Below are 27,439 nucleotides of genomic sequence, written 5' to 3'. Positions count from 1 at the left end.
TCTAGAAGAAAAAGGAGATAGAATTGCCCAGGGGTTCCTGGAGGATAGAAATAGGATAAACAGACAGGAGTTTCAGGGAGACTGGGCTCAGCTCATTATCATGAGAACCTGTTAATAGTCAAAATTCTCTAAAGATAGAATAGTTTGTTTTTCTGGAGGGAGGACTTCCTCCTTTCTGAACCAGAGATCCTATGATTGCAGCTGGAAGAGTCGTAGCTGTTGTTGGAGGTGGGGTTGGAATGAGTGCTTAGTTTGAATAGGCTGTTTATTTAGGGCCTGGTGTCCTTAGCAAGCTCATTAAAATTTATTACAACATTCATCCTTACATTTGTTCTCTAACCATAAAAGAGACTGTTTTCTCCACTAGGGCAGGGGCTGCAGGTTTTTTAGATAGAAACACCTCCCTTTCTTGAGCATCCATTCTGCAACTGGCCAGCCTCCATGTCCCAAGTGCACACAGCACAGTGTCATGGGTAAAGGGCCCAGAGCTGCCCCAGAGTGCTGCTGTAAGTTTGGTTTCTTTTTGACCTCTCTTACCCCCTGAATACTTCATGATTCTTCCCCAGCTGAGCAGTCTCCCTGCTCTCAGCCCTCCTTCCAGGGTACCGTTTCAGGGAAGGCACAGTGATGTGTAATAAATAAGAAGAGGTCAAGATTTTAAATCTTACCATCCTGGGTTTATTTTCTGATAGTAAAATGGAAGGAAAATAGAGTGAAACCTCCATGATTTATGGGCTCCCTTTCCTTCAGAGGTTTTCCAGTTGCATCTTTGTGCTATGCTTGACATTTATGATATAAGGTATTAATATCTGGAGAGAAGAGCTGCTGGTGCTAATTATTCAGACCAGCTCTGACAGTGAACTGGTGAGCAACAGTCATATGTCAGATCCTATCAATGCATTAAGTCTTTAACTTAAAATAGGTGGGAATTATGAGGCACTATGGGCTTTCTCTGTATAGATTTCACAGAAAGTCTATAGGATATATTAGTAAATCAGCCATGATGGAGTTGCTGAAAAACAAGCCAATAAGTGTTTGATATATGGAATCTTCAGGAAAGTCTTTGATTTAAGAGATGTGTCAGACACAATAGAATGCTACAAGGGAGGGAAAATGGAAATGACAGGACTGGGTTTTTTTAACTCAGAAAGGAAGATGTTTGCCTCCTCTTCTAATTCTTTGGGTTGTCAGCTGTGCCTTGTTTCTAGTAGCTATTTGTAGAATTAATCATTTTAACAGTATCAAACAGACTGGGTTTTTACACTTGATAAATTTTTTATGTTAAACCTTTGAAAAATGCAGAAGTGTGATTTTTTTTCCTCCTCTTAACAGTTTCTCCCCAGAAGCCAATGTTAATTTGCAGATGTCAACACATGACTAATGGTTTTATCTCAAAAGATTAATACACGTTAAATCAACATAGCACTAAGGACTCATGACAATATTCATTGACTTTTGTGTGAGAGAGTCCAGATTTTGTGATTTTGACAGATATATTGGCAGCCATCTCCTCATTGAGGGATAGTAGTTGTTAATTGGTAACTTGCCTGGCAGACCCTATTATTGCCCTAACAGCCAATCGTTTCTTTTTCCTTGTTAAAGAACATAGATGATTTGTTCAGGGAGCAGTATGCTAATGAGATAAGATTGGTATAAGCCAAGTAAACTATGCTTTTGCCTGTGACTGGTGTAGGGGCAAGAAGGTGACCTATTTCTGGCCAATAAATTATAAGAGAAGTAGAGGTTGAATGGTTTCGAGGGAGAAGGGATAGTGGTTTCTGGGAAAAAAATGAGAGCAGATTATCATATGGGAGTTGGTCCTTTGTATCTCTGCTAATTTCCTTCTCTATTTTGGGTGTGGTTGTGAGAAAACTCATGTTGGGATTATGAGTGGAGACCATCACCAGTTCTGTGGGTGGCCGAACAGAAACATGGGTGAGCCTGGGTTCTCCCTGATGTCATCAAGCCACCAAACTATCCTGCCTACATCTGGATCTCTTTTTAAACAAATAACAAATGTCATGATATAAGCCACCGTTAGTCATGTTTTCTGTGTATTGCTAACAATTACATTAAGTTGACAGGCTTGGGAAGTGTTCTTGCTCTATTTTTTTTCATTTATAGAAGTCATACTTGTACGTAGTAGAAGAAAACGTTGAACCATATATATAAAGGCATTAAATAACAAGTGAACATCTATTATCCCAGCTCCCAGTGCCCTCCTCAGAGGAAACCACTCCACTTTTAATTACTTCTGTTTTTAGTTTTTGATGGTTATGACCATCTAGCTATCATCTGTCACCATACAGTGCTGTTAGAATATTATTAATTGTATCCCCTATGCTGTATATTGCATCCCCTTGTCTTGTTTTATAACTAGGTATTTATTTGTCCATTTAATCCCCTTTCCATCTTTCTCCCATCCTATCACCCCTTTCCTCTTATAAGAACCAGATTGTTCTCCATATCTATGAGTCTATTTCTGTTTTGTTTTTTAGATTCTACATATAAGTGAAATTATGTGGTATTTATCTTTCTTTGTGTGACTTATTTCACTTAGTGCAATACCCTCTAGGTCCACCTATGTTGTTGTGAATGGCAAGACCCCATTCTTTTTTATGGCTGAATAATATATTTTATATTATATATATCTATATTATAATATATAGTATATTAATATATAAATAGAATATAGATATTATATAAATATATAAAATATAATATATAAACATTATATAAATATTCTATAATATAAATAATATAATATATTAATATATAATTATAATATATACTATAATATAGATATTATATAAATATATAATATAGATATTATATTTATATATTATAAATTATATATTATATTTATACATATTATTTATATGTATTTATAATATAAATATACATATAATGCTGCAGTAAATATAGGGATGCATATATATTTTTTTGAATTAGTGTTTTAGGATAAATACCCAAAGTTGGAATTGCTGGGTAATGTGGTAATTCTATTTTTACTTTTTTGAGGAAACTCCATAGTGGAAGATTAGAGAGATTGTGCCATTTTGCATTACCAGTAATAGTTCATGATGGATCCCTTTTCTCCATATCCTTACTGACATTTGTTATTTCTTGTCTTTTTGATACTAGCCATTCTGAGAGGTATGAGATGATATCTCATGGTGGTTTTCATTTGCATTTCCTTGATGAGCTTTTTCATTTGTCTTTTGGCAGTCTCTAAGTCTTCTTTGGAGAAATGTCTATGCAGGTCCTCTGTCCATTTTTAATTGGATTAGTTTTGTTTTGCTATTTTTTGCTATTGTGTATTCTTTATATATTTTGGATATTAACTCTTTGTCCATAAAATCATCAATTATATTGTTTGCAAATACCTACTCTCATCACCTTTTCATTTTGTTGTGAGAAAGCATTTTAGTTTGATGTAGTCCCATTTGTTTATATTTACTTTTATTGCCCTTGCCTGAGGAAACAGATAAAAAAAATATTGCTAAGATATATGTCTAAGAGTATATTACCTGTATTTTCTTCTAGGCATTTTATGATTTCCAGTCTTACATTTAAGTCTTTAATCCATTTTGAGTTTAATTTTGTATGGTGTAAGAAAGTTGTCCAGTTTCATTGCATGTGGTAGTCCAGTTTTCCCAGCACCATTTACTGAAGAGATGGTCTTTTCCCATTGTATATCTTTGCCTTTGTCATGAATTAATTGATCATATAAGCGTGAGATTTTTCCTGGGCTTTCTATTGTGTTCTGTTGAGCTATGTGTCTGTTTTTGTGTCAGTACTGATTTGATTAGTGTGGCTTTGTAGTGCAGTTTGAAATAAAGGAGCTTGATATCTCCAGCTTCAGGTTTTTGTTTTGTTTTATTTTTCCCTCAAGATCACTTTTGCTATTTGGGCTCTTTTCTGGTTTCATGCAAATTTTAGTATTATTTACTATAGTTCTATGAAAAATTCCATTGGTATTGTGATATAGGTTGCATTGAATCTGTAGATTGCTTTGGGTAGTATGGACATTTTAACAATGTTAATTCTTTCAATCCACGAGCATAGGATATCTTTCCATTTATTTGTATTATCTTCAATTTCTTTCATCACTGTTTTACAGTTTTCAGAGTGCAAATATTTTACCTCCTTGGCTAAATTTATCCATAGGCATTTTATTCTTTTTTAATGCATTTGTAAGTAGAATTACTTTCTTAATTTCTATTTCTGATAGGTTAGTGTATAGAAATGTGACAGATTTCTGCTTATTAACTTTGTATCCTACAACTTTACTGAATTCATTTTTTAATTCTAATAGGTTTTTTGGAGTCTTTAGAATTTTCTTATTTATTTATTTATTTTTAAAGATTTTATTTATTTATTCATGAAAGACACACAAACACACAGAGGCAGAGACACAGGCAGAGGGAGAAGTAGGCTCCATACAGGGAGCCCGAGGTGGGACTCGATCCTGGGTCTTCAAGGATCATGCCCTGGGCTGAAGGTGGCACTAAACTGCTGAGCCACCCGGGCTGCCCTAGGATTTTCTATATATAATGTCATGTTGTCTGCAAATAGTTTTATTTTTACTTCTTTTTCTTCAATTTGGATGCCTTTTATTTCTTTTTCTTTTCTGATTGCTGTGGCTAAGACTTCTAATAGTATGTTGAATAAAAGTGATGAGAATGGACATGTTTTCCTTGTTCCTGATCTGAGAGGGATAGCTTTTAGCTTCTCATCATTGAATATGATGTTAGCCTTAGGTTTATCATATATGGCCTTTATTATATCAAGCTGTGTCCCTTCTAGGCTGACTTTGTTGAAAGCTTTTATTATAAATGGATGTTGAATCTTGTCACATGCTTTTTCTGCATCTACTGAGATATACAATTTTTACCTTCTTTTTGTTAATGTGTTGCATCACATTGATTTACAGATGGTGCAACTTTTCTTATATCCCTGAAATAAATCCTACTGGATCATGGTATATGGTCCCTTTAATGTATTGTTGCATTTGGTTTGCTAATATTTTGTTGAGGATGTTTGCATGTGTGTTTATTAGGGATATTGGCCTGTAATGTGTGTGTATGTAGTCTGGGTTTTGGTATCAGAGTAATGCTGGCCTATTGAATGAGTTTGGAAATATTTCTTCTTCTGCTTTTTGGAATAGTTTGAAAGGAGAGGTATTAGTTTTTCCTTAAATGTTTAGTAGAATTTCACTGGTGAAGATGCCTGGTTTTGGACTTTTGTGTGTGTAAAACTGATTTAGTTGTGTTGTCAGTCTGTTTAGATGTTCTAATTCTTTTTTTTAGTCTTGGAAGATTGTATATTTCTAAGAAGTTATCTATTTCTTTTAGGTTGTTCTATTTCTTGCCTTATAATTATAGTAGTCTCTTAAGATCTTTATATTCCTGTAGTATTGGTTATACCTTCTCTTTTGTTTCTGATTTTATTTATTTGGATTCTCTCTCTCTCTCTCTCTCTTTTTTTGATGAGTCTGGCTATAGATTTGTCAATTTTATGTGTCTTTTTGAATAACCAGCTCTCACTTTCATTGATCTTTTCCATTCTTGGGGTCTTTCTTTCATTTATTTCCACTCTAGTCTGTTTTATTTCCTTTCTTGTTTTAACTTTGGGGTTTGTTTGTTCTTTTTTAGCTTCTTTAGGTGTAAGGTTAGATCATTTCTTTGATTTTTCTTGTTTGTTTTGGTTAGACTGTATTGCTATAAACTTCCCTCTTAGAACTGCTTTTGCTATGTCCAATAGACCTTGTCCTGTTATGTTCCCATTTTCATTTGTCTTAGGTATTTTTAAAATTTCCTCTTTGGTTTTTAATTTTTTTTTGACAGAGAGAGTGAGTGGGATGTGGGTGAAGGCAAGAGAGAGAACCTTAAGCAGGCTCCACACTCCATGACTCTGAAATCATGACCTGAGCCAAAATCAAGAGTCAGATGTTTAACCAACTTAACCATGCAGATGCCCTGGCCCTTTGGATTTTTAATGGTACATTGGCTAGCCTCCATTTGTTTGTATTTTTTCCAGTTTTCTCTTGAACTGATTTCTAACTTCATACCATTGTATTTGGAAAAGGTGCTTGATATGATTTCAGTCTTCATATAATTATTGAGAGTTGTTTTGTGGCCTAACATGATATATGTTGGAGGATGCTCCATGTGCACTTGAAAAGAATGTATATTCTGCTGTTTGGGGTTGAAATGCTTTGTATGTATCTATTAAGTCCACCTGTTCTAATGTGTTGTTTAGGTCTAATGTTTCTTTATTGATTTTTTTGTCTTCATGATCTACCCATTAATGTAAGTGGGGTGTCAGAGTCCCCTACTATTACTACTTTATTGTCAATTTCTTCCTCTATGTGTGTTAATAACTGTGTGATGTATTTAGTTGCCTCTGTTGAGTGCATAGATATTTATATGTGTTATATCCTCTTGTTGGATTAAGTCCTTTATGTAATGTCCTTTTTTGTCTCATTAAACTCTGTTTTAAAGTCTGTTTTTAAAGTCTTGTATCAGTATTGCTACTCCAGCTCTCTTTTTGTTTCCATTTGCATGGGATACCTTTTTTCCATCTTTTAACTTTCTGTGTGTCCCTGCCTTTAATTCTGAAATGAGTCTCTTATAGGTACCAAATAAATGTTTCTGTTCTGTTCTGTTTTGTTTTTTTTATCCATTCTGCCATTCTGTATCTTTTGATTAGAGCATATAGTCTTTTTACTCTTAAAGGAATCATTGATAGGTATGTACTTATGGTCATTTTGTTCTTTTCTGGTTGTTTTTGTAGTTCTTCTATGTTCTGTTCTTCTCTTGCTCTCTTGCCTTGTGATTTTATGACTTTTTAAAGAGTTATTTTATATTCCTTTCTCTTTTGTGTATGTGTATTGCTTTAGATACTGGGTTCGAGGTTACCCTGAGGTTCATATATAACTTCCAATGTATACAGCAGTTTGTCATAAATTGATGGTCATTTAGGTTCAAGCATGTTCTAAAAGCATTATCTACTGTCCTGCCCACATTTTATGTTTAAAAGATCATATTTTACTTCTGATTAGCTTGAGTATCCCTTGACTAATAATTGTAGGTCTAGATCATTTTACTACTTTGTTTTTTAGCCTGCATGCTGGCTACAGGTGGTTGATCCAATACATTTAATATATATGTAGCTTTACATTGAGATTTTTTTTCATAATTTTATTTCTAATTATGGTGATGTCTTAGCCACATGCTGATGAACTCCTTAAGCTTTTGCTTGTCTAGAATACTGTTTATTTCTCCTTCAATGCTGAGTGATAATATTGCTGAGTAGAGTATTCTTGCTTATAAGTTTCTTCCTTTCATCACTTTGAATATATTGTGCCACTCTCTTCTGGTCTGCAGTTTCTGCTGAAAAAGCAGTTGATAGTCTTATGGGGGTGGGGGAGTCCCTTTTACATAACTAATTATTTTTCTTTTGCTGCTTTTAAGATTCTCTATCCTTAACTGTTGACTCTTTATAATAATGTGTCTTGGTATGGGTATGTTTGGGTTTATCTTACTTGGACTCTTTGCTTCTAAGATATGGATGTCTGTTTCCTTCACCAGGTTAGGGAAGTTTCTAACCACTACTTCTTCATGTAGGTTTGTTGTTGTTGTTGTTGTTCCTTTCTATCTCTTTTCCTTCTGGGATCACTATAATGTGAATGTTAGTATGGTTGATGTTCTAGAGGTCCCCTATGCTGTCCTTGCTTTTTAAAATTCTTTCTTTTTTGCTTTTCTGATTTATTTCTAGGATCTTGTTTTCAGATTACTGACCCATTCTTCTCCATCATTTAATCTGTTGTTGATTCCTTCTAGTGTTTTTTTTTTTAATTTCATTTGTTATATTTTTTAACTTTCTTTTTTATATTTTCTATCTCTGTGTTTAGGTTCTCACTATGTTCATTCATTTTTCTCCCAAGTTCAGAGACCATTACTGAGTTATGATAATTACATTAAATTCTTAGATTTCAACTTATTAATCATGCTATTTGCTCAATGGACAGTACGTTTTTTAGAAGATATTCTCATAGGTGTCTGACTTCCTATTCTGATTTTGTCAATAACATATTCCTGCAGAACTATGAAAAGTCATTGTTCTATTGTCTTCTTTTTTTTTTTTTTTTTTTTTTTTTTAAGATTTTCGCTTATTTATTCATGAGAGACAGAGAGAAAGCAGAGACATAGGCAGAGGGAGGAGCATGCTTATCCCAGGGAGCCTGATGTGGGACTAAATCCTGAAACTCCAGGATCATGCCCTGAGCTGAAGGCAGATGCTCAACTGCTGAGCCACCCAGGCATCCCTGTTCTATTGTCTTCTAGCAGTATTGCAGATGATAAATTAGACAATTTTATTTGAGTTTTACTATAAATAACTTTTTCTTGGTTTTTTTTTTTTTTTTTTTTTTTTTTTTTTTTTTTTAGCTTTCCTTTTCGTTTGATGTTCACTTCTGTAAGGCTGATTTTGGGATGAAGCATCTATATATTTAATCTACTTAATATTCAATCTTTAATCTTACTGTTTTGTTTTCTTGAGTTCTGGGTTTGTTTGTTTTTTTTTTTACTATTTCTTCTTTTTATAATTCCATCTAATTCATGTGCCTAGAATTTACTGTTTTAAAGCACATATAAGTGTTTTTTTGTGTATTCACAAAACTGTGTAACCATAAACACTATCTAGTTTTAGAATATTTGCATAGTCCTGAAAAGAAACCTCTTACTCATTACCCGTTATTCCCCATTCACCCTTCTCCCAACCCATGACAGCTACCAAACTACTTTCTTTCTGTGACTTTGTGTATTCTGGGTATTTCATATAAATGGGATCATATAATATATGGTCTTTTGTGTCTGGTTTCTTTCACTTGGTGGAATGTTTTCAAGATTCATCTATATTGTAGCATATATCAGTATCTCATTCCTTTTTATGGCCACATAATGTATTGTATCTATAATCCACATTTTATTGTTTTTACTTATCAACTACTCTTTCTTTGATTTTGCACCATGCATTTTTTTAGTTCTGTCCCTCAGATTTGTTAGCTGGGTTGTAGGACTTTTTATATTGATTCTCTATGATGTTAACTTTTCTCTCCAAATCTTTGATTTCTTTCTTTTTTTGAACATTTTAGAAGATTTTATTGGTTGTATTTTTCAAACTTTCTGTTACATGTAAAAGTTCTTAGCAAGCATATTTTAAATTTATAGTAATTATTTCTTATTTTTGTTTGTTCCTTTTTAAATAAGAAATCTGTTTTGTTTTATTTTTGTTTACATAACCTTTGGTTCCCATTTATTGAGCATCTGTCTAGATGTTCTAAGCTGATGTAAGACATCCCCAAACAGTCCTATCCTGTGTTGTGAATTAAATAAAATTAAATAAGACATCCCAAATAGTCCTATCATGGTGTTGGGCTGTCTGGTACTTGTATGTACTTGGTTTACATAAGATTTTCCTTTCTGTTTCTGAATTAATCAGACTAGCTTAATGCCTTGGCTAAGATGGAGCCAGCCAGTCCTTCCATTTGTCACAACTCTGTGCTGCTAGACAAGTGGATAAACTGTTCAGGACAGCTTCAGACCAAGTCAGATGTCAACAACTTTAGCCTTCTTTCCTTTCATGGGGGTGTGCTTCCTTTTTAAGCTTAGAATTTTAGCGACATAATTTACATTCATCAAAAATTCACCCTTTACAGATATTTAGTTTGATGAGTTTTGATAAGTATATATAGTCGTGTTATTACCATCATAATCAAAATAGAGAGTAATTTCATCAATCCAAAAATTTCTCTTAGGTCCCTTCTCAAATCTTTCATCTTAACTTTGGATTTCTATGAGTGTTAATAAGACTCAGTCCTATAGATTACTGTGATTGCTTTCCCCTGCTCCAGTGTGGTTCTCCTTCTCTTACAAGCATCTCTACTAACCAACAGAACCAGGGATTCAAATTTACAGGGATCTAACTGTAAGCTTTGTGGGTGGGACATGCTGACAGAAAGGTCTTCCTTGAGGGCATATGAGTCCGGAGTCGGTAACCAGCAGTTCTGCAGCTCAAATTCCACAGTATCTAATTGTTTTGATGCAAGGGGTTTGGAATGGGATGGGAAATGCTACTTAGACCTGATGTTTAATAAATAGTCTTTTAATTTATGACACCGATTATTGCTTGTCATCCAATTTCTGTTCTCGTTTCTTGTCATCTACACATTTGGAGGGTCCTAGGATTCTGCCATAAAGAATGGCTTCCACCTCTGTGGTAGTCTTTTGTTGTGTTCTGGGTTTCAGCTTCCTTTAATCTGGTTTATCAGCTTCCTTTATTCTTCTTTTTGTTTGCCAAGAAATTTATCAAAATATATTTCTCACTGATATTCTTCCCCCTATTCACAATGGTGTTATGACATCATTCTAGCTGTATTTCTTATCATACATGCCATGTGATTTTGTGAGGGAGTGGAATTAAACACATGTGCGTGGTGTGTCATCTTGAAGTGCCAATCTTCAAGAGACCGATTCATAAGAATCTGTGATCCATCTGAGAGGTCAGCAAAGAGTCAAATTACTTGGATGTCTTCTTAGATGAAACATTTCAGGTAAAAGAAGAAATATGATCTGTACCAGTGAGCAGGCTTCACAACTCACATTTCTGTTAGCATGTACTTTGGCTCTCTCGAGATTAGAGTCATTTCCTTATTTATTTTTAAGTAAAATAAAATAAAATCCTAATTAAAAGAAAAATGAACAGACTCACAGTTTCAAGAAGTACCCCAAAGACATTTTGGTATTGGCATCTTTAGAGAAGTATAGTTTAGTTTTAGCCACGCTATAAATATGGCCTTGTAGTAGGTTACTTCACCAGCCCACGTAACATGTTTATGATATAGATGGAAGCTACAATTCAGTTTTTACTAATGTGAAACCTGAAAAAGGACAGCTTGATCTAGGTCATGAGGAAATTTAAAAGAGAGTCAAAACATTGTATTAAAATCTACTAGAGTGAATATAAACATACAGAGTCTGCAATGCCTCACCTTGATTCCCACTGATTTTGAGGGGTACAGGTGGAGGAAGCTTTAGAAAAGGAGAATCAATTTAAAAGCAAAATCAAAGCACCTATTTTTCATTCCAAACCGTATATTACCACTAAAGTATCTGTGATTTTTGGTCCTTTCTTTCTCTTCCTTAAAATTGTAGAGAGGAAAGAAGGGGAATGGTATTAAAAATGTTCTGTGTTTGAGTTGCAAAGAAAGAGTCTTCCGGCAAACAGATTTTTCTAGTGGATGGTCTGTAGTCTCCTCACCATGGGCTCATGCAGTTATAATACTCTGTCAGTACGGATTCTGTACTCAGTGAGGAGGAAGTAGAAGAGAAGGAGGCCATTCCAGCTTTGAAACGTCTTATGAGAGGTTAGTGCCCAGCATGTTCTGTAGGGGAGAAAGGTGGTGAGGCCCTCATGTTGATCACATCACCTATTTCTCTGCTTGGCTTTAGCTGTGATCTCTTTTCTTGTCCTTCCCTGGAGTACCTGGACATATTAAAGAAACATAGCAGGGGCCTAATGTATTTGAGGTGGCAACGTTTACTTCGCAAAGCCCTGTCAGAGATGCTATCCTACATGATATGAAATTTTATGCAGATTAGTGATGTTTTGGGTAAAGCTCTCTCCCCAGCAGTAGAATCTACCCCACCTCTGTCATGGACATCTGTCTAATGAGAACAGGGGGCATACCCTTCACACCATCTTATTTTCTCACCTCTAACAAGGACATCCTAACATATGCCTGCCTAAGTGAAATAAGAGGTACACAAAGTTGTCTCAGTTTTGGAAAGCACAAAGCTCACTGCAAATGTAAGACTCTGTTCCTGTAGCTTCCCTCTCCTCTGCTCTAGTTCCATGCCTGGCCTTGCCCACAGAAACCAGCAGCTCCTGTTTCTTCTGTGACCTGTGATGGCACCATGGGTACTCATGCATTGGGCTCTGCCAGTGTCTGGCAGTAGTTACTCGGGTCATCTACCAATTATGCCCTCCCTGCCTGTGGGGCTGGGCAGCTTTTCAGCAGCCAGCTTCTCTGCAATCAGCCTCTGCCTCTGTCTTATTGTCACACACCAACACGTTGTCAGAGTAGTGGCCTCTCCCAGTCTGGGGTCACAAGGTCTGGGGGCTAGCCCTGAGCAGGAGAGGAAGACAGACAGGGCGGTGCTGAGTGAGTTTGTGTGTATGCATGCAGGGGTGAGGCCCAGCTGAGCTCACATGTGAAGAATTTGAAGAATTGGGTGTAGAGAGAAGATGTGGAACAGGCTGAGGCAAGGGGAAGCATGTGTTAGATGGGTGTGAAAGCAGCTAATGCTGTGTGAGTGAGGAGGAAGCAAGAAGACCAGGATGTGTGATCTATGAACTTGATGTTGCTTGTTTCTTTTCAAGTCATATCCCCCACCCCCCACCCCCTGCTGCTCCTGGGCCAAGTGTGCATGTTTCCCTCCATTGTGTCTCTTCCCCTCTGCACTTAGCCTGGAGGGGGATGGGAGGAAATGAGAGACAATGCAAGGCTTCAGGAGGGGAGACAGAGAATTGCACTGCCCTCCAGCTGCCACAGCAGAAATGACGGCAAGAACCAGGCTTTCTGTCTGAAGAGCAAGAAACCGTTGAAAAAAATGACATTTGGGGAATTCTATTATTTTGGCTTTTTCCTCTGAAAGGGAAGAATGGACAAATGAGAGAAATGGAAAAAAAAAAAGAAAAGAAAGGAATACTTAACAAAAGATGGGGCTTATTCATTAGTGAATTTTTATGGTGGTTAATTTTTTTGTTTTTGTGAACTAAAGATGTGTTGTGGGCAGCACAGAAGACCATCATCTCCCTTCCTGTAGCATGCCCATCTCATGCCCTGAGTGCCAGGTAATATGGCCAGCAGCAGCAAAACATTGGAGTATGGGTGGCATGTCAGGGCATGAGCACTCCCTCACCAGCAACTGGAAGCATTCCATCACACCTTCTTCTCAGACGCAGTTCTTCACCAGGGGGAGGGTGAGCTAGAGGGCAGGAAAAGATGAATAACTCAAAGTTGAGCTCCAAACTCTAGGGCTGATAACCTGGAGTCCACAGACTTGGAGCTGCCTGTGTTGCTCTCCTCCAGCCATGCTCACCTTACAGGTGAGAAGTCAGAGACATCCAGGGCTGAGTGGCTATCACAGGAAGGGACCCACGTGAAATTCTGCTCTGAGAATTCCCAGTGTTGGAGTTGCTTCACCCTTAGGAGAAAGAAAATCCCCGAGTCAAGAGATTCACAAAGCAAAGTGATTGAAAGAAGAGAAAGAACAAGTGTTGAGTCTGTCAGGGAAGGAGAATGTGTGATTATCTGAGCACCAGTATATTTTAGCTGTCTTACATAATAATATTACTTGTCCCTGACAGTAGCCCAGTGAAGCAAGTCAGGTTTTTTAAAGATATTTATTTATTTATTTATTTATTTATTTATTTATTTATTTATTTATTTATGAAAGACAGAGAGCACAAGCCAGGGAGAGAGGCAGAGGAGAGGAAGAAGCAGATTCCCCACAGGGAGGCTGACATGGAGCTTGATCCCAGGACCTTAGGATCACAACCTGAGCCAAAGACAGATGCTTAACCAACTGAGCCATCCAGGCACCCTGGAAGCAGTTTTATAATCCCATTTAGGCAGGTGAGGAGACCAAGGCACAGAGAAGCTCTTTCCCAAAGTCACATGGCTTTGTGGGGCATTCTGGCAGCTTAATAGAGCTCCCATCCTCTGTTGCTCCAAAGTGTATGTTATTTTCCTAATTGGAAGCAAGAAAATATATCATGTCCTAATAACCCAAATGAACTATGATATTATAGTGCCGAAGAAGTATCTGAGGATGTCTATTCTATCCCTTTCAATATCTGCATTTCTGAGCTGAAAAGACTATATTGCCCAAGGTCAGGCAAGGTCGGGCTCCGAGTGCTTTCCCATCTCATTACAGGGAACCACCATTCAAGCCTTCTAGCCAAAAACCTGTGTGCCATCTTGGCAACTCTCTCTCCTCTCACATATAGCATCCAACTCTAACGTATCCAGTCCTTCCTCTTCTCTCTCCTGAATTTATATAGTAGCCTCCTCATCATTATTTTTAATTCAACATTCCACCCACTGGCCATGGTGATCTTAAAAGAAAAAAGAGTCTGTCACTCCTCTGCTTACAGCACATCAAACACTTCCTATACTTTTTAAAATATAATCTCCTCACTGCAGCTACTTGGCCCTCTATGAGCTAAGCCTTCTTTTCTACTGGTCTCCCATAGAGTCGCTCTCCATCCTGCAGGCTGTCTCTAGCTACACTAGCCTCCTTTCCTTGCTTTGGACATAGGAAAGTCTTTCTCATCTCAGAGTGAGGTGCCTGAAAGGCTCTTCCTTGGAATTTGGCCAGTACTTTCCCTCAGTCAGGTCTGCTTACATATTAGAAAAGACTTCCCTGAGAGTCATTGTGCAAGTACCTCCCAACAGATACTATCTGTCACACTTCCCCGTGTCTTTTTTTCACAGTATTTTAAAGTATCTGTCACTTTTCTGGATATCTGTGAATTTGTTTATCCTTTTTCTCCATTAGAATGTAAGGATTTTCCTGTCTTATTCATTCATGTTTTATGAGGCTTAACCCAGTGCCTGAAATGTAGAAAATTCTTAAAAACATTTGTTGAATGAATAAATGACCAAACAAACCCAGGCTTCTTGTTTCTTAGGTCAAAATTCCCTCCCTCACTAGCCCTTAGTATATAAGATTTGTGACATATTTGAGAAATGGAAAACACGAAGATTGCCACCCAACAGCTAATAGAGTCAGGAGAATGGATAATTGGGAAGAAGAAAGAGAGCCTGAACACCGGATGGGGAGTGTGGGAAGAGAGATCAGAGATTGAATCTTGACTGTGGTCTGTGCCAAAATCACCAGAGAATATTTCTTGATTTCTCCACAAATATTTGTGATGGAGTCTTATTACACAGAACAGCAAATTCCAAAGCAGCAGTGACAGCAGGAAAGCATGAAAGGCTAAGGAAGCAGGCCCTGAAAAGAGAAAGTAGCTTTTAGTAAGCAGTTCCTTTATCTCAGCATTTTTCAAGGATTTCATGTGAGGGATAATGATGTTTTTATTTGTACATTTGCCTTGAAAATAAAAATGCTCTTACTTACCTGATTTCAAAATGGAAATGATTAAAGCATACTTTACAATTTTTCTTGCTACTTTGTTTCTAGTAGGTTCAAAGTCTACATGGCACATTCTTAGGTCTCAAGAAGCTCACTCCCCAACACTCCCCAACAAAATTATCTTCCCCTTTCTGCTTAAATTGAATACAACTAGGTGAATGCAGCTTTAAAATGCTAAGAATTAATATCGACAATACTCATTGAGGATTTATTATGTTCAACCTTGACCATAACACACAGACTTTAAGGATTTCAAGGACAAGCTCTGTGTTCTGTTCCAGGGCCCAGGAGGTAGTAGGCTCTTACAAAATTTTTTACTGGTATGTGGTACTATGTCAGACACTTGGGAAACTGATATCTCTGTCCTTAGAGTGCATAGTAGATGTTCAATAAATTTTTAAAAATGTTTGGTCATGGGGGAGCGGATAGGAGATTATAGCACAAAGTGGGACAGGGTAAATATCCCAGGAGAATAGCAACCAAGTAGTGTGGAGATGTAAAGGACAAAAGTACAATTTAGAATTTTAGAATCAGGGAGAGTTTTGTGAAGGAAAAGTATTTGAAGATAGAAAAAAAATGGGCGCTCATTTATTGAATGAGTAAATATACTTCGTTAAAGGACAGAAAATGCTGGGCAAAACCAAAGCCTAGTGAGTGGAATGTAAGATTGATACAGGAAAAGAAAAACCATAGTCTGGAGCACCAGGCTGTGGAGACAGAGCTGTTGAGGTTCAGAGTTCAGAGGAAGGAATTGGTATTTTTGGTGGGAATCACTTCCTGAATCACAAACTGGACTGTGTAAGATGTTCTTCTGAGCCTTCATCCTACCTCACTAGAAGTAAATTCAGTCTGTCATTTAGGGACTCTTTCTCTCTTCCTTAGTATCTTGGAGACAGTTGGAGTTTCTTGAAAAACAAGGGAACTTTCCCCTAATTTTTGGCCCATGATGGTAGTTCTGTTGTCCGAGCTATCACAGAAACTTCAATGCAGTGGTTGCTTCTGGGCTCTCTTTGGGCAGCAGTGAGCCCTGTTGCCCAAGGGACAGACTGTCTTGTTTATCACCCATCATGCTTCTCAGAGTCCCTGTCTGTTCCCTCAGGTGCTGCCAGGAGTATGATTCATGCCTCTGCTCTTTGTGGAAACCACCATGCCTTCCTAATACAGGGCAGACTCTCTTCTCTCCTTTGCTATGTCTGCTTCTGCCTTCCTCCAACATAATCCACTTCTGGAACTGAGGCTCTTGAATTGCAAAGAGAGTTCGTAGGGAGTTTGCTTTCATACTTGTGCCATAAAGCTCCCCTAAAGTACAGCACCAATAACGTGGCTACTTGCTTGGAATAGGGGAGGAAATCACTGGTAATACAAATGATTGCTCAGTAAATTATCCGACATATGCTTGATTGGATGGACAATCAGAAGCCCCTGAAAGTAAGTAATTGTGTTAATATCTATTATTCTTTTTCTTTTTTTCCATTAGGTTAAGGATGAAGGGAAAAATGGCAATGAAAAAGAAAAAGATGGTGGAGAATGCTAGCCTTTGGAGTTTTGGTAGACACAGGCTTGTGGGGAACCCATTTAAATTGGCCTAATTTCTGGACTGCCCATCTCCTTTCCCCCCTACTTTGGGTGGCCCTAGTCACAGGGTAAAGAAGCTTCCTGTTGCATCTTGGCGAGAAACAACTTTTCATTTTTTCCTGGACATTTTAATTAACTTTGAAGGCTATCTTAGGAGAGATTGTACCTGAGACCATTCTTTAAAAATTATTTATTAAAAAAAATAAAAATTATTTATTCATGAGAGACACACATACACACTCAGAGACAGACAGAGAGAGAGACAGAGAGACAGAGACATAGGCAGAGGAGAAGCAAGCAGTCTCCATGCAGGGATCCCAATATGGGACTTGATCCTGGGACTCCAGGATCACACCCTGAGTCGAATGCAGATGCTTAACTGCTGAGCCACCTAGCTGTCCCTTTTTTTTAAAAAAATTATTTATTTATTCATGAGAGACAGAGAGAGAGAGAGAGAGAGAGACAGAGAGAGGCAGAGACATAGGCAGAGGGAGAATTTTTTTTAATAGGGCTTTTGGGTTTGTAGTAATTGTACTGGGCCTCAAGGAACAGGAATCTAGAAAACAGTGATTTAAAAAATTAGAGGTTTTGTTACTCTTACATTTGGAAGTTGGAGGTTAGTGCTGAGATTGGGGCTCCATGAAGCCCCTAGGACCCCTCCTATGTTTCTACTCAGTAATCCTTATCCTGTTCTTGGGGTGTCAAGGTCAAATACGGTTGTTCCACCTGTAACATTACGCATACAGGCAGGAAGAAGGGTAAGGTCAAAGGATCTAGTCAGCTGAATCTATCTGCCTTTTAAAGGGCTTTCCCACAAATTCCATCTGGTGACTTTCACTTATACTTAATTGGCCTGAACTGTGTTACATGACTGTTCATAGGTGCAAAGGAGGCTGGGAATTGCAGCTTTCAGCTGGGCTCATTGCCACCCTGACAAAAATTAACATTCTGTTAGTAAAGAAGAAAAGGGAATGGATATTGAGTAGGCTTCTAGCAGTGAGTACCACATTCCATACCATTTTGGCATTTTATTCAAGTTAATGTGGCTTCTGGGAGAATGAACCAAGTTTTAGCAAACAAAAGTAAATCCTCCAGAAACTCTTCTCTCCTCTGTATACCCATTCAAAGGCATACAAGCGATTTTTCTATACTGGTATTTCATATGATACGTGTTATAGTTCTGCTCTATTAGTACAGATCATCTTGAATTGAGTATATTTGTGGGTGTACGTGTGTAATTATTTATACAGCTGCCTCTGATGGCCAATTGTTGATTTAGTACTTTTCCTCCTCTCACTTTCTTCTTCTCTATGTGGATACTTCCAGAACCATTTCCTTCCAGCTCCCGAATCTTGGTATCTAAGCCAGTCCTCACTCATGACTCTGCAGTCCATTGCCGCTTCTTGTACTCACCCAGTTTGGACTAGCTGTTTTTAGCAATTTTGCTGCCCCAATAAATATCTCCTGTTAGATTTCATTTTGTGAATAGCTTTTCATGCCATCTAGGATGTGCAGCTCTCTGTGATATTTTCACTTTTACTGTGCTTTCATTTAGATGACATTTTAAAAATGTAAGCAATTGTGGGTCGCCTTAGAAGTGAGTGCTGAACATTGATTTCAGTGCCTGCACAGGCATTTGTGTTTTTATTGTACCAATGGGCATTACTATAATTATCAATAGCCTACACACACAAAAAAGACAGGAGGACTTTGTATTCCAATATGAGGCATTGGGGACATATAAAGTTCAATGAAATTACCATCTTTTGTTATTTTAACAAAGGCTTTACCCTAGTTCAAATAAGCAAAATCATAGCCCCAAAGGTTATCAGTTGCCGAATTTAAAAGAACCTGTAGTGGGACAGTGAGTCCGATATTAGGACTGGAAATCTGTTTCCATACCAATGGTATCATCCGTCACATTGAATGAATACCATTAATTTGAGTATTTGTTATTTTTGTTAGTTTAAATTTAATGTATGGATTTTTATACTTGCTTAAGAGCTGTAGGCATAAGATACTCACATATAGTTTTAGTTTTGTACCAATTTAAATAGCAATATGCTAATGATATCCAAATGGCACTTCAGGTCTATGTATACTCTTTCTTTTAAAGAGGATGTATTTATCACCCAGTATAGTATAGAGCTGGGTCAGCAAACTTTTCATGTAAAGGACTAGATAGTAAACACATTTGGCTTTGTTGGCCATATACAGTCTCTGTCAAAACTACTTAACTCTGATATGGTAGTATGAAAGCAGCCACAGAGAATATGTGAACAGATGAGCATAGCTGTGTCCAATAACACTTTGCTTACAAAACTAGGCAGCAGACTTATTTGGAGTATGCCGACTCCAGGGCTGGAGAGTATGGTCCCAGTTCCTTGGATTGACATATAGTCTGTTTATCTTTCTAAGCTCATCTCTTCTTACCCACTCTTCTGAACAGTCACTATGCTCTAGCTATTACAGAGCTGCTTCATTTGCCAAGTATGTCATACTCTCCCATGATTCCATGCCTTAGCTCATGTGCCCTAACACTTCCTTTCCCATCTTTTTAAACCAACTAACTCCTACTTTCCCTTGAAGATGAAACTTAAAATGTGCTTCCTCTCAGAAGATGTCTCTGGCCCCTTGTGGCCGAATTAATGCTTCTCTCTGCCCCTTTGTGCTTCCTTGAATTCACTCTGTGCTCCCACATTTTTAAGAAACTCATCTGCATTGTAACATTTTTAAGAAACTTATCTGCATTGTAACTGGGCAATTATTTGACTGTTTTACTTTCTTCCCCTTTGGGATGAGCTCCCTCTTCTCTATAGCAAAATGCTATTCCATCCTTAAAATTGTTACCTCAACCCCCAAATTTAGAGGATTGATGGAAAGAACAGAAGGAAATGAGTGTGAATTTCACTTCAATGATTTACCCAACAAAACTCAGAAGTGTCCCAGTTTTCTTTAAATTGACAGTTAGATGTTCTTCCATCTGTGGAAATGGGGGCTTGTGAGCTTTGTCAGTTTTGAAGAAATAAAGGAAGTTTTATGTTTGTACATCTGGGTTTCATGACTACAAAATCGATGCCTGGGGTAAAAGTTAACTTTAACAAATGGAGGAAAACAGTTGCAAAATAAAAGACAAGAAGAAAAAGAAGAAAATCTGTAGTGCATGTTTGGAGTATAGGAAGGTAGCCTGGGTTGGAGATGAAAGTCTAGAGTTTTGAGCAAGGGGAAGGTCAGAGAGGACTGTATAGGGAAGCAGGCCTGAGAGTGATGGAGGAAATAGGGGTGGAAACAGTAATCCTGAGCCCTGGGCAGGGGAGATTTGGGGATTCAGGGGTCAGCAATATTGGACTCTCCTCCTTCTGTCCCCTTTGCCTCTCTTTGCTTCTTCCCACTCCCTTCCTCTCTGTTTTCTCTAGATGTTTCTACCCCGCCTTGTCTTTTCTTGAACTAGCCATAATATGGTACCAAAGTAAATATTATAGTACTTATTTAAAATTTTATTTTTTTCTGTTTGAAAGTGTTAATGTAGGTCTGTTGATCTCTTTTTTCTTAAAATAATAACAACTCAAATCACTTAACTTTTAGGAATCTTAATTTTTTCTACGTTACTTGTTAAGGTAAAAAAATTTCTATGGTTACACATTTTAGGAGAAACTCAGATCTTAAAAACACAAAGTTCAGGATGACATTTTTGTCCTATTTTGATGATATAATTATTATTACACTAAAGGGAAAAAAGCATACTAAAAATTAAGTAATTTTATTAAGCCATGAATGACTAGCATTGAAAATACTATAGGGACAATAAAGTAATTTTTTCAAAAAAAATGGTCAGTGGATAAGATCAGGGATAATGCTTAGGTCTTCCAGGATTGGCACCTTCATACACACAAATATACGTAAACAAGATGGTGAAGTAAGGATACTGTGGCTGAATTGCCTAATTAGAAAAATATCTTTGAAATTTGAAAACCAAGTTGCAATTGTAAGATTTAAGAGTGATTTTAGACCAGATTCTTGTGTGGATCTCTGAGCAGGCGTTTTCCTGTATGTGATTTAGATCCTACTATGAATGTTAGTATTAAATATGTGCTTTCACACCAAACACAGGTCACATATACATTACTAAGGATCAGATCCTCCACAGGAAATGACATTGGACATATTTTATAGTTAAGATCATTGCTTACGATTTGGGGAATGTTAACACTTGTCATCTGGTCTTTAAAATAAAAACTCTTCTGTCCTGAGTACTTCTCATTAGATGAAGATGTTAGTGATTTTATGCAAACCTTATATTTTACCAGATTATATTATTAACAGGGTCGAAATTTCAGATATATTTTTTAAAGATTTTATTTATTCATTTATTTGAGAGAGAGAATGAGCACATGAGTAAGGGGAAGAGGCAGAAGTAGAGAGAGAAGTAGACTCCCTGCTGAGCAGGGAGCTGGATTTGGGGCTCAGTCCCAGGACCCTGAGATGATTACCTGAGCCAAAGGCAGGCACTTAACTAACTGAGCCACCCAGGTGTGCCCCTCAGATAATATTATTTTTTACAAAGAAGACCTAGTGTCTTCCTTTAGTCAACACATGGAGGCTAGTGGTCCTTCACTGGAAACAAAATCATCACACCATGTTGTGTGCCAGATGTTATATATGTAGCAGCTCAATGGTCACGCCAACCATGTAGGATGAGTTCTATGACTTCCTATGTTGGAGATGTGCAAGCAGAGACAAAAAGCGTAGGTAACTCACCCAAGGTCACACAGGTAGTGCATGGCAGAGCCCAGGATGATGTCCCCTACAGTCTGGCTCCTGAAGAGCTTCATCTCCATGCTTTACTTCTTCTCACAATTCTAATTCCCAAGTATGCCAATTTCCTCTAATTGCTGCAGGATATTCATTCCCTGTCACTGTCTATTTATGATCTATATGCGCCTTTTGTGAATAAAACCGGCAAAGCTTTGTCTATATAAATGACCTGTGTTAATGTCTTTTGGCATTAAGATGGCTCATGGGGAAATAGAAATTATATTTTGCAGTCCTTGTCTGGTTTCCTCAGTAATGGATTATGTCTACAGGATATGAATTCAACCTGTGGAAAAACTGAAAGACTCATCATTAATAACGGTACAACTGACATCATACAGCTCCTGATGTGACACACCGGGAAGGACACAACATCATCTGTGATAGTACTGCCAGAATGTTTCACCTGAATCTAATCATGAGGAAACAATCAGGCAAACACACACTTAAGGACATCCTGCACAGTAGCTGGCCTGTGCTCTTCAAAGGCATCAATGTCATAAAAGACAGGCTGAAGAGCTGTTGAAGATTGATGGAGACTAAAGAGACAGGACAACGAAATGCAATGTGTGGACCTTGTTTGAGTTCTGGATCAGGAGAAAAAACAGCCATAGGGGACATTTTTGGGACAAACAGGTAATTGTGTATATAGATTGCATTTTAGATAACGTTAAGTCTCCTGAGTATGATAAGCTGTGAGAGAATGAGATTCCTCTTAGGAGATAGATATGATGCGTGTGTATGTGTACAAATACATATATACACACATATAGTCAAGTTAAGATGTTAACTGAATCTACATGAGTGAATAATTGGTAATTATTGTACTATTCTCACAATTTTTGGAGGGTTTGTTATGTTCACAAATTTAAAAACTAGATGGAATGGAGTAAGTGGAGATACATATAGATTAAACAAGATCAGCCTAGAGTTGGGCATGCTTGAAGCTGGATGTTGATTTCATAGAGTTCATTATGTTATTCCACTTCTTCATGTATTTGAAATTTTTCCTAATGCAAAGCTGTGAAAAACAGAAAGATTCAGTCACATTTCCTGCTGCTGATTCTCATGAAATGATAACAATAAACTGCCATGAAGATTCTCTACTTTTCTGTATCTTACCCTCACCCCTACTCCTCTCCACCCCCAGGTACCTTTTCCTTCCCTGGATCCTGACTCCACCCCCTCCACCCATACTCCACTCATTGATTATCCAAGCTTGAAGACAAGGGACTTTATTATTTTTTTATTTTACCAAACTCCATCAAAAACCCTTCAAGGTCTGCCCACCATTTTCAGAGGAAGTTGCCCACTTCTGCACAGCCTGGGCCTCTTTACTCTCCATATCCTGTCCCTGGGTCCTGGGCTCATGCTGTTTCAGATCTCTGCTTCCTACACCTGTGGCTCCTCCCTCTCACCAAAATGTTCTTTTCCTTCTTTACTTACATAAGAGCATATTCATTCTTCAAATGTCGATTCTTGCCGAAATCTATTCCTGGTTTATCTGCTTAGGGTAAAGCCCCAGTGTGGGCTTCTAAGGTAGTAGGCACATTTCTCTGATAATATTTAACCCAACAGAAATGACAGTTCTCTGTGATTGAATTAATGCTTTCTGCTCTCACTAGGTTGCAGGCTCTCTTGTATATTTGTTTTGCTTACCACAGTATCCATAGTTGGATCTTGATAATAACATATATTTTCAATACATACTTTTAAAAATAGTTTTTTCCACTAAAAATATTTAGATTTTTTGTCCTTATTGAGTTCCATCATACTTACCTCAAAAAGGATAAGGGATTGTCTTCTGAAGCTCTTCATTCCAGGTCTTCCCCCAACCCCTTTAACTGAGGCTAATTTCAGTTCTTAAGTTGATGTGATCCCCTCTGACAATATAGAAACATTATTGTCATAATGCTCCTTGAAAAATCGGTTAAGTCATTTGGCTTCTGTTTGCTTTCATAATCAATATGACTTCATGCAAAACGATGCAGCAGTTCACATCATTCTGTCAGTTCCCGTGAAGGAAATATTATTTTCCAAAATTAAAATTGTGAATCAACTCACAGGAGGATGTCGTCAAATAAACAAAGAATCATCGCTTATATTACACTGCCAAGTTTTTGATAAGCTTAATGCCTCTAAATGCATTTAACTTTAATGAAGAGTAATACAATTTAATAACAACATAAAATGGAATCATTTATCTTCCCGATCCTAAACATTGGGCAGATGTCTTCTCTTAATCCATCCTTTCAAATGCAAGTTTTCTTCCTCTTTTTCTTCAGATTTGTCTCCTCATTTCTGTATATGTGGTTTGTGGAGTGATCTAAATATATATATATACATGTTTAATTAAATCACTCATCAGGCTAGCATTTTCATGGTTGGAAATCTCTGGGATGTGTTATTTCAAGTTCTTGAGGCAATGATATTTATATAACCAATACAATTTGGTAATTATTAGCATATTAGTCAAAATTGTTTCAATTGGAAGTGACATAAAACCAAACTCAAACTAACTTAGGCAAAAAGGGGAATTTATTGGCATATGCAACTGGGGAGACCAAAGGTGGATGCTGGTTTCTCAAGCTCAGATGAGGTGGGTAGAGGTCTCTCCTCATCTCCTGACTTGCTTTTCTCTGTGTTAATTATTCTCAGGTAAGGACTTTACTAACACCTGGCAGGGGAATGAGCATGAAGCAACAGTAGGTCATTCATTGATATAGGGTGACCTTCAGATATTTACAAACTGAGAAAAGAGCTCCAGCCCAAGCTGGGATTTAGAGTCTGCCTGGGTATCTGTTACTGTAATATGCACTTTTTTTTTTAACATTAATGAGAGGTTTTATTAGAGGCCCTTTCTAGAGGTGGGGAGAACTTACTAGTTTTTGAGCCTGTATGAAAAGCAGAATTATAACAGAAGGTGACGTCATTGTTTTTAGAAAGGATTTTGTAAACATGAAGGGAATGCAGGGCAGTTTTGGTGCTTTAAGGGCATAATAGCTTTGAAATGCTTCCAGGGAACATCAGTGCAACAGAGGACAGCATCTCACAGAAAACAATGATAAGCCCAAAAGCTATAGTTTCATTCCTGAACACCCTCTGGAGACTTTCAGAGCAACTTGAATCTCTGGGGCACAGAAGCAGAGTAATGTGGGTTATAATAATGATAGATTTAGCCCCTTGTTTCATGGAGGATATTTCTAATTAGTTTTATATGGGTACATTACATAACCTCAAAGATTTCTTGCAGAGATGGAAACAGTGTGGAAGACATTGTCAGAGTGAGAGTAAATGAGAAGATCGAAAGGAGTGCGTTATTTTGTGTTAGTAAATATTTCATTTCGATAATTCATGCAATTTATATAGAAAGCTAGCAGCATTATCACATGATATTTTCATTTGTTGCCTATAAGAAAGTTGTGTTATTGCTCTGTATAGGTTTTCAAAAATAGAATCAATGTTAGAACAGCCATTTCAGGCATATTGCCACTAACTGAGAGATATGAAGAATCCCCACATTGAGAACACTCTTCCTGTATAACCTCTTCTCTGGTTAAAAGCATTTCAAGTATTTGAGAAGCATGTATAATGGGATTGCAGAGACTTATACATTCAAATCAATCATGTGATCTGTAAATTGTTATCTAGGAAAAAAATCTCTATTACTTTTGTTTGTATAAGCTCACATCCTAAATAAAACTGCTGCCAGCAGAATGCTCATTAAAGTGGATTTAAGATTCCAAATGAAAAGTTATTGATTTCAAAAAGGATAAACACTACTAAGCCTCTAGAATCATCTGAAGTTATTAAATTACCAATTTAGTTACTGTCATTATTTTTTTTTACTCTCTTGGTTATTTATTAAGCAAACTGTAGAAGGTATAATGTTTGAAATGAAACTGGAAGATATCAGCCAATAGTTATTTTCCACACAGATTTAGAAATTAATGATCTGCTGAAAAATGGTGATGGGTTTGGTCTCTCTCACCTCAAATTCCTGGCCCTCATAAAAAATATAGCCTACTTCATGTCTATAGGAAGGCAAGATTAGGATGGGTGTCAGATGATAAATTTTTAGCCACCAGCATCTAGCCAAAAGAGCCTGACTTAGCCCTATCACATTTCACATGTATATTTATGTACTGTACCATTTGGGTATTATAATAAAAATTTTTATCTGTCCCTGGAGGCAAAATTGAGTTATATATTAAATAGCTATTTTCTTTGTTTTCTGCTTAGGTATGCATGTAATGTGGTAGCATAATATATATTCCACACTTGTTTCATTCCTGCAGAGAGATAATATTTTTGCAGCTGACAGAGTAAAGACATCCTGTGCTTCTAGAATAAGAGAGAACATATTGGCAGGATAAAATACAGATGTTCTCAGTGTTTCTTCTACATCATGGTTGTATTCAGCAGAGGTTAACTTTCATGGGCATATTTCCCTATTCTTTTTTGGGCAGTTGGACACAGAAGTCCACAGTAAATTCAAGATTGTAAAAGGTGGTTTCAAGAAAAGTATTTCAAAATGCTTTTAGTGGTGGGAAAGTAACTTAAGATTTAATCCCCCCCTTTAGAAAGAATGATGGCTTTAAGGTACTTCCCTGCTTCTCTGTAAGGAAAGAATGTGTATAGACATTTTTTCTCTTAAAGAATTTTATTATTCTTAATATAATACAGTACAAACAAAATTTCCCTCATACTGGTCTAAGAAAAATAAATATAAACTTCTGTGACAAAGATGATATCCTAATCACATGTTTGATCCTTTCCTTTTTCCCATTTCAGAAAGAAACAATCCAAGGAATGTAAAAGGAATATAAAAGATCATTTGTGTATTACTGTTGGAAACTTGTCACTGTAGCTATGAAGCTGAGGAGTTTTAACTGGAAATGGAACAGGTAAGAGTGAATAAAGGGGACACTGATGAGCCACTATTCACATTTTAGGTGTATGTTCTGGAAAAGTGAATTCTTCTTCTGTAATGATAAGAGAAAAACTTCCAGATAAATTAAGAAATCCAGTATTTCAAATGAGGGGAATCAAATGTGAGCATTCAGATCAAATAATCTCTAGTACAACAGGCTTCCCATAGAATTAAGGACAAATAAGTATTAGGGATCCAATTTTCTTACTTAGATTCAAAAGAATCCTATGCTATTTTTTAAGTGCAAACTTCCACAAAGAAGTATAAATTGAGAGACAAAAAACAAATTTTGGGGATAAAAGGAAGAGTAACTAGGGAACATTCTATCAGAATACAGAGTACAACCTTTAAGATTTGAGAATTCAGGAGAAAAACCAGAAGATGTTGAAGGAGGAGAAGTAATATCATGATTAAATGGGTTCCAGAAGGAGGAAGTAGTGGATGAATGAAAAGCAACAGTCAAATAAACAAAAGAAGGCAACCTCTCTGAATAGAAGCCTTCAGCCTTGTACATGGAGCAGGGTTAGCAAAGATTAGGTGGATATAATGGAAAGGAATGGTATCCAGGTGGTTTTGGCTGGAAGCAGTCAGACGGGAGAAAAAAGTTACCAAAGGGAAAAAAAAGTTTGAAGGCATTAGATTTCTTATTTGCAACATTAGTGTTAGAAAATCCCAGGGAAAATGTATAGACTTCTTGAAAAAAAAGCACTATGTTCCAAGAATTAAATTCCATGTCAAGCTATTATCTAAATACAAAGGCAAATAAAAGCCTGGCTCAGATTTAAAAGAATTCAGAAATTATATGACTCATATTATGCTTTTTTGAAAAATACAACTTAAAGTAGACCTTCAAGCAAAAACTAATCAAAATAAAGAATTTAATAAAGACAAA

The 27,439-nt window shown here is 37.0% G+C and overlaps 1 long non-coding RNA gene across 1 annotated transcript in view; it reads left to right on the top strand.

Annotated features, from left to right (window-relative positions):
* Window positions 1–26,521, top strand: part of LOC140594591 (uncharacterized) — a 148,466-nt gene extending 121,945 nt beyond the window's left edge. The window contains exons 5-6 of the long non-coding RNA XR_011995591.1: window positions 21,887–22,250; window positions 26,409–26,521. This is a non-coding gene — a long non-coding RNA (uncharacterized lncRNA). The remainder of the gene's footprint in view (window positions 1–21,886; window positions 22,251–26,408) is intronic.
* Window positions 26,522–27,439: the final 918 nt, after the last annotated feature.

This window comes from Vulpes vulpes, chromosome 12 (assembly GCF_048418805.1).
Source record: "Vulpes vulpes isolate BD-2025 chromosome 12, VulVul3, whole genome shotgun sequence".
Classification (NCBI taxonomy): domain Eukaryota; kingdom Metazoa; phylum Chordata; class Mammalia; order Carnivora; family Canidae; genus Vulpes; species Vulpes vulpes.
Note: the sequence above shows the minus strand (reverse complement) of the source record. Positions and strands in the feature narration are given on the sequence as shown.